At 35.7% G+C, this 7,500-nt stretch overlaps 1 long non-coding RNA gene across 1 annotated transcript in view; it reads left to right on the top strand.

The window, feature by feature from the left end:
- Nucleotides 1-7,500, top strand: part of LOC149137253 (uncharacterized) — a 15,828-nt gene that overhangs the window by 410 nt on the left and 7,918 nt on the right. The window contains exon 1 of the long non-coding RNA XR_016240775.1: nucleotides 1-6,497. This exon is cut by the window's left edge and continues 410 nt beyond it. This is a non-coding gene — a long non-coding RNA (uncharacterized LOC149137253). The remainder of the gene's footprint in view (nucleotides 6,498-7,500) is intronic.

Raw genomic sequence — 7,500 nt, 5'->3', positions numbered from 1 at the left:
ATACGTTTCAGTGTATTAACGGTGGCATGTATTATAAAGACATTTACTAATTATATTTCATCTATCCCCATTATTGTCTTTTATGCTTCGTTTGGAACAATTAACACCTGATCAATAATGAATTGTAAACAAAGTCAGTAACAATCTCATGATTCCCGACTACGATAAAGAACCAAGAACAGCTGCCAGTTCATTGTTCCAAATAATACGTAATAGATTATGTGTGTGTGTGTGTAAGTGTAGAAAGAGAGAGGGAGAGAGAGAGAGAGAGAGAGAGAGAGAGAGAGAGAGAGAGAGAGAGAGAGAGAAAGAATGACTTTTTTAGTATATAAACAAGCATGCATATATATATATATGTATGTGTGCGCGTTGCGTATATAATATATATAGATATAACTCTTATATAAGTATGCTGCATAATATTATATATTTATGTGACGTTGTATATGAGAAAGTAAGTGTTTGTCTCAGTACATCGTAGGAAAGGCAGCGTATCTATCTTTCACATTTTTTAACGAATAGGTTGACTGTGGTATTCATTACAACTAAAGGCTTCAAAATAAAAAAAAACAGCCATTAATCCTGGCTAATACGTAGGAGTGGTATGGTAACCCTCATAGGTTGTTATGATATTTCTTTTACCATAAAGACAAACACTTCTTTCCTCCACATTTTCTATATATTCATACGTATATATATACACACACACACACACATACACGCATGTGTCTTGAGGTCTGCTGGTGCCGTGGAAACCTTTTAGCAAATGGAACAACTTGAACACTTAGTTTACTCGAGTGCTTGAGGATCATTTACTACGTGTTTTCTTTAGTGGACGATCCGTTGATTGAAAAGTTCCTTAAACGTTAATATAAAACAGTCAAGCTCAGATCAGTTGGGTTTCTAAATGTATGTCTCGTTTCTACTCCTCTCTTTGTTTTTCTCTCACAATTCACATCAACCTCCATCCAGCTCCCATAACATTCATGCGTGAGTTGCTTGCTATGGTTTAAGGATTTCAGGATAGCTGGTCTACTTTTCTGCTGTTCATACTACCAGCTGCCTGACCCATACTGGAGGTCAAAATACGTGTATCTGAAAAGTTCAAGAGGATTACAGTTAGTACTGTTATATATATATATATACATGTTTAAAGATATTCACAAGATTGACAAAATTTTATTGCAACATAAAATCTAACAAAATACAAAATGCAACATTATTTCAGTTTTCAATTTCTAAATAAGGGACTTTAAATGTAACTATATATAACTTAAATATGACTAGGCCAAAGATTGACCCAGGCCGGCTTTAACTTAATATCTATTTGCCAACCCATCCCCTAACCACAACAAAAATAATCCTTTCTACTATAGGCACAAGACCTGAAATTTTTGAGGAGGTAGCCAATCGATTAGATCGACTCCAGTACGCAGCTGGTACTTATTTCATCGACCCCGAAAGGATGAAATGCAAAGTCAACCTCGGTAGAATTTTAACTCAGAACGTAAAGACTGGCGAAATACCGCTAAGCATTTTGCCCAGCGTGCTAACGATTCTGCCAGCTCACCGCCTTAACTGCAACAAAAATAATGACAACAGCAATTATGACAAAAACATCAATTTTCGAAGATGAAATTTGACGAAAAATGTGCAATCTTTGTATCTGTAAGGCGAAAATTATCTCTCTTTAGACATTAGAGCGAACATCAACGTGCTATTATGAATATACTGCAAATTTGACAGAAAAATATATTAAGATATCGCACGCAGGCGCAGGTATGGACGTGTCGTTAAGTGCTTTGCTTCGTCATCACTTGGTTCTGTTTTCGGAACCATAACTCAGTGCATTAGTCAAAAGCCTTTGATTCCAAGAAACTTTAACGATAATCTTGGGTTGTCCAATATGCATATATATAGATATATATGTATATAAATTCTGTTGCAATATTAAAAAGCAAGGGTGGGAAAGAATTGAGTGGGAGACGTAGCGACGGTGAGCAAATGATACTGAATGTAAAGGACTCTGGCCGATGCGAGGAGAAAATAAATCAAGCGCTAGAAGATTTCGAAAATGTTTTCCGAGAGAAGGTAAGGAATAGGATAAAACATATGATAACAAATACACACAAATACACACCATACAACACAATGCATACATAAATACGTAGAAACACACGCGCACGCGACATGATAAGCACTTACAAGTGCATATATGCATTCATTGCGTATACAATATATATAAATAGCCCTGTGTGTTCAACAGACGAATGCAGCTAGCCATTATAAAACGTAACTATATAATATTATGTGGAGGCGCGTGGCTTAGTGGTTAGGGTATCAGCATCATGATCGTAAGATTGTGGTTTCGATTCTGGGACCGGGCGACGAGTTGTATTCTTGAGCAAAATACTTCATTTCACGTTGCTCCACTCCACCCAGCTGGCAAAAATTAGTAACGCTGCGATGGACTGGTGTCCCGTCCAGCTGGGGAACACATATTCCATTGAAACCGGGAAACCGGGCCCATGAGCCTGGCTAGGCTTTAAAAGGGCGCATTTATTTATTTTTTTATTATATAATATTATAAAGTACCAAATATCGAGAGTCAATTTAAAAACAACAAACGCAACGGAAGATCCCCTAATCAGTCATATTATAACATTGACTGTTTAGTTTCACAGACATTAGTGGTCGTGGTGTTTAAGATGCTATTGGTATTGGCTTATTGTATACCATTTACAAAGTATCGTTGAATTAACTTGCTCTTCATTCACTTCAAACGCATGCAGGCATACAGCTAAAAAACATTCTACCCTTGGCTATCTGTTTTCTTTCTCATTTTTTAAAATATTTTTGTATTTTTGTTGGGCTTGAGGCAGTATATTTTGGGTTATTTATTCCAATGTGTCCTTTCTTATTGCAATGGAGTTTACTAGTTTGGATGCATGGCGTCTGTTTTTATAAGGCGAGCGACGATACAAAATTTCTCCCATTGCTCCCACCGCAAACAAGTTCTCTATGATGCGAAACAATTATTCCTTTCTCTAAATATTTCTGACAGTCAATATTAAAATGAGCATCCATTTTCTTTTTGAGTCAGTCTCTTAAAGTATGTTATCTGGCTTGTGTTTCGAGTTAATGTTATTTTAGCTTCAATTCCAGAAAGCTGGTTTACTTTCCTTTTACCAGTTTATTCGTGTATCCGTTATTAATTAGGTTTCGTTTATACAAGTAGTTGTTATCTAAAATTTGAATGCCGATATTATTCAATAGCTCTTCATGAGATTTCTGAATAAATATGTCACTGTAACAATGTAGATAATTTATCTATTTAACACATGATATACAATAAGTCAACTCCAATAACGTCTTAACTGTAAAGACCACTATAATCCGTTGGCAGCTACATGATTTCTGATCTGATATGACTGACTTTAAAGATGTCGTTCATGATTTCATTGCTGATAACACTATTGCATGTACTTATTTAACTGTGTGAAACATCTAATACTGTATGTCTGGCAGTAATTAGATGCAACGCTTGTCAGTTTGTAGCAATACATGTCATTAGTCAAACTTATGTAAACGTATATCTATGTTCTTCTGATACTTACGAGAATATTTAAATGTCGCGATATCAACGTCAAATATATCATTTACAATGCACAGTTTGATGACATTAACTACTATATCTACTTCTCTGAATCATTGGCTGTGTGACAAAGATCATGTCTTTAGATATTAGTGTAATATTCATATACTTAGCTGATAATAAAATGCTTGTGTACTCGGCAAAATTTCCTGTAGATAAATTATATTTCAATTGACTGTGTGCCTTTCTAGATATATTATTATAACTACTATGATGAGTCGAATTTCTGGGTTCAAATTTCGGTGAAATCAAACATTTTACCCGTACCAGTGCGTTCGTTTCAAAATTTGGCACACGGCTAGAAATTTCAAGGGTGGGAGAGTTTATTTACATGGCCCCACCAATAATTAACTGATACTTATTTGAATTGACCTCAAAAGGATGAAAGCTAAGTCGTCCTCGACAGCATTTAAATTCAGAACGGAAAGAGCAGGAAGAAATGCTGCTAAGCATTTTTTCCTGCACATAAGGATTCTTTCACTTCACCACTTTTTTCATTTATAGAAAAAGTAAAGAGAAAAAGGCCTCAGAATTTGGAGAGGGGAATAGCTGCCCCCCCCCCCCCGGTCATTTTTTATTATCGATCACGAATGAAAGACAAATACGAGGCCTTCTTAATGGAAAACTTTATATTAACATAACTCAATCATTAGAAGCAGTTACCTTTGAATTCAAATTTTCTAATAACCTCTTTAATAAACTTGCAGATATACAGACAATCACAAACCGTCTACTGCAAGCACTAGATGCGCCTTCATTATACAACAGATTAAATAACTTCGCAAAAAAAAAAAAAAAAAAAAAATTTTAGTCGGTAATACTGCACGAAACTTTGACTTATCACTTCAAATAATAAGAATTAATGACAAAGGCGCATGCATGGCTGTGTGGAAAGAAGTTTGTTTCTCAACCACATGGTTCTGGGTTCAGTCCCACTGCGTGGCACCTTGCGCAAGTGTCTCTTCTACTATAGACTTGAGCTGTCAAAAGTCTGATGAGTGGATTTGGAGACAGAAGCGGAAAAAGCCTGTTATATATATATATATATAATTATTACAAATTAAAAGGGTAAAGGATTATCAATTTATTAATTAATAAATCAATTAACATTTAATAATTTTTACCAAGCCCATCGGTATGAAAGCACCATTATTGGTGGAGAACTTATTTAAAAGCTCATATATATTTATAAACATAATTAAGAGATCAGCAAATATTTGCTTCACCATATACCGAAGTTCAGAAATAGAAGCTAAAAAAGCTGAGAATCCCACAGATAGCATCACTTGTAACTCACAAAGGCAAAAACAAGAAGAAAAAACAATGAAAAACTAACCATTCCGACGGTTAACAGTAGACGCGTTTCTGGATTATGATTGATACTCAATTTCCTTCATCAATACTGTATTCCAGCAGTAAATTTGACTATGCTAGCAAACTGTGCAAGCATGAACGAGTAATATTCCACACCGACACAGATCTGAAAGCATAACCGAATCCACCTCGGTCAGCCCGTCTAACTGTCCTTCCTTCAAGAAATTACCATGTGCGCGACAAGTGATACCGAAGAGAATCTGCGTATACTAACAGGGAGTGAATAATTATTACAAATTAAAAGGGTAAAGGATTAACAATTTATTAATTAATAAATCAAACCGTCGGAAGAAACTGCTGGAAGAGCCATTTCCTAACAAACCTGACAAATTCACTTTAAATTTATATCATGAGTTGTCAACAAAATTTTGGCGTGGCAAGCACTACTTGGTTACTGACACAATTCCTCCACAAATATGTCAATGACCACGTCGCAGGTGTGTGACGGAAATTTTGACACCTCATAAAATAAATGGAAAGTAAATTTAAATGCTTTGTGTGTTATTAAATGGCTTTTGAAGCAATAACTACAACAATATTTTATTTTGCATTGTCACATACTTTAAAGTAGGCCCCCTACTAATAAAAATAAAAAGCAAACATATTGCCTCAATAGATTCACAACTAATTCAATGGTCCTTTGAAAAAGAAATTTAGATCTACAACGTACTAAAGATAATGAGAACGTTAAGAAGTACCGAATGCACGTTCGTGAACAAAATGTTCTTTTTGACTACGTCATTTACTATAATGTCATGCATAATCTCATTGTGCAACATTCAAATAAAATATGGGCATATTACTTCCCATTCCTTTTGCGTATTTCACTCTTATTCCCATTTAAAATGAAACAGTTGTGATGTCATAAGAAAAATATATTTATGTAGATATAATGATTACATATATTTATGTCTATGTATACACACATACATGTACTATATATATCTGTGTCTCTGCACGCGCACCCGTGTGTGCATACATTTCTATATGTATGTACATACATATCTCCCTGTCAGTGCATAGACATGTGCTTCCTGCACATGTCTATTATTATCATTATTATTATTATTGTTATTATTATTATTATTATTATTATTATTATTATAAACACACAAATATATACAAACACACACACACACATACACACATACACACCACACATATCGAGTTGGCCAAAGAGTCTGTTAGGTTTTTGTCAACTCTAGACTTCAAGGTTTCTGATAAGTAGCTAATTTTAATTTGTCCCTTGCCCATGCGCACTCGTTAGATACTTAAGACTTCAACGTAGTTCGACGCACACGTGCGATGAGGCGGGTTGTGTGTTATACCCTTGAAATGACTTTGAAAATGGAGAATCAAAACGACATTATCAAAACTTCATGCATTTTTTTTTCAAAAAGAGGCAAGAATGCAACAGAGACCTGCAGGCAGATTTGCGCTGTGTACGAAGAGGATGCTGTTACGGAACGTGAGTACCATAAGTCGTTTTTAAGATTTCGTTTAAGATATTTTTCGGTTCAAGGTACATCTCGCTCTGGCCAGCCATCTAAGATTAACAACGACACAAACCCTGTTATATGACCAAGATGATCGCAAATATATTCCAAATGTCAAAATCGAGTGTTGGAAACCATCTCCATCCACTTGGCTACGAGAACAGATTCGATGCTTCGTTTCACATCAACTGAATGAGGCTAACATGTTCAACGGATTTCCATCTGTGATTCGTTGCAGAAACATAAAGAAAACTATACTCTTTTGAAGAGAATGAGACATGACATGAAAGATAGATCGTATTTAACATTATGAAACACAAATGATTACGAGGAAAGTGCGGCGAACCACCACAAACCACCGCCAAAGCAAAACTTTGCTCAATAGAAGTTATGGTTTCAATCTTGTGGAATTGAAAGGCAGTTGTCTTTTACAAGCTTCTTCCCATGAACAAGATCATCTATTCAGATATGTACTGTGACCGACTACGCAAATTAAATGCAGCGATCTACCAGAAGCGTAGGGGCATTGTCGTTCATCACTACAATGCCACCTCACATAATGTTTGCAGACGCGGCAGAAGCTGCTGGAGTGTTGTTGGGAAATTTTGCCGCACACTCCATATTCGCCCTACCTTACGGATTCAGTTGTCTACTAGTTTCGGTCTCTTCAAAATTCGTTGAGTGAACTGACCTTCAACTCAGAAGTGGGAGTAAAATTTCAGCTGAAGGTGTATTTTTGCTAGTAAGAACAAGAAATTCTTTGAGCAGAGAATAATGGACATGGCAACAAGTTGACAAGAAATACTGGAACGGAACGGTAATTGTATCATTGATTGAACAAATCGCTTTGTGTTTAAAACTTTCTCATTTCCGTTTAAAAGACCGAAAAGACTTTTTGACCAACCCAATATAAGTGTGTGTGTGTGTGTGTGTGTGTGTGTGTGTGTGTGTGTGTGTGTGTGTGTGTGTGTATAA

The sequence above is a fragment of the Octopus bimaculoides genome, chromosome 2, assembly GCF_046866305.1.
Source record: "Octopus bimaculoides isolate indiv1 chromosome 2, ASM4686630v1, whole genome shotgun sequence".
NCBI lineage: Eukaryota > Metazoa > Mollusca > Cephalopoda > Octopoda > Octopodidae > Octopus > Octopus bimaculoides.
Note: the sequence above shows the minus strand (reverse complement) of the source record. Positions and strands in the feature narration are given on the sequence as shown.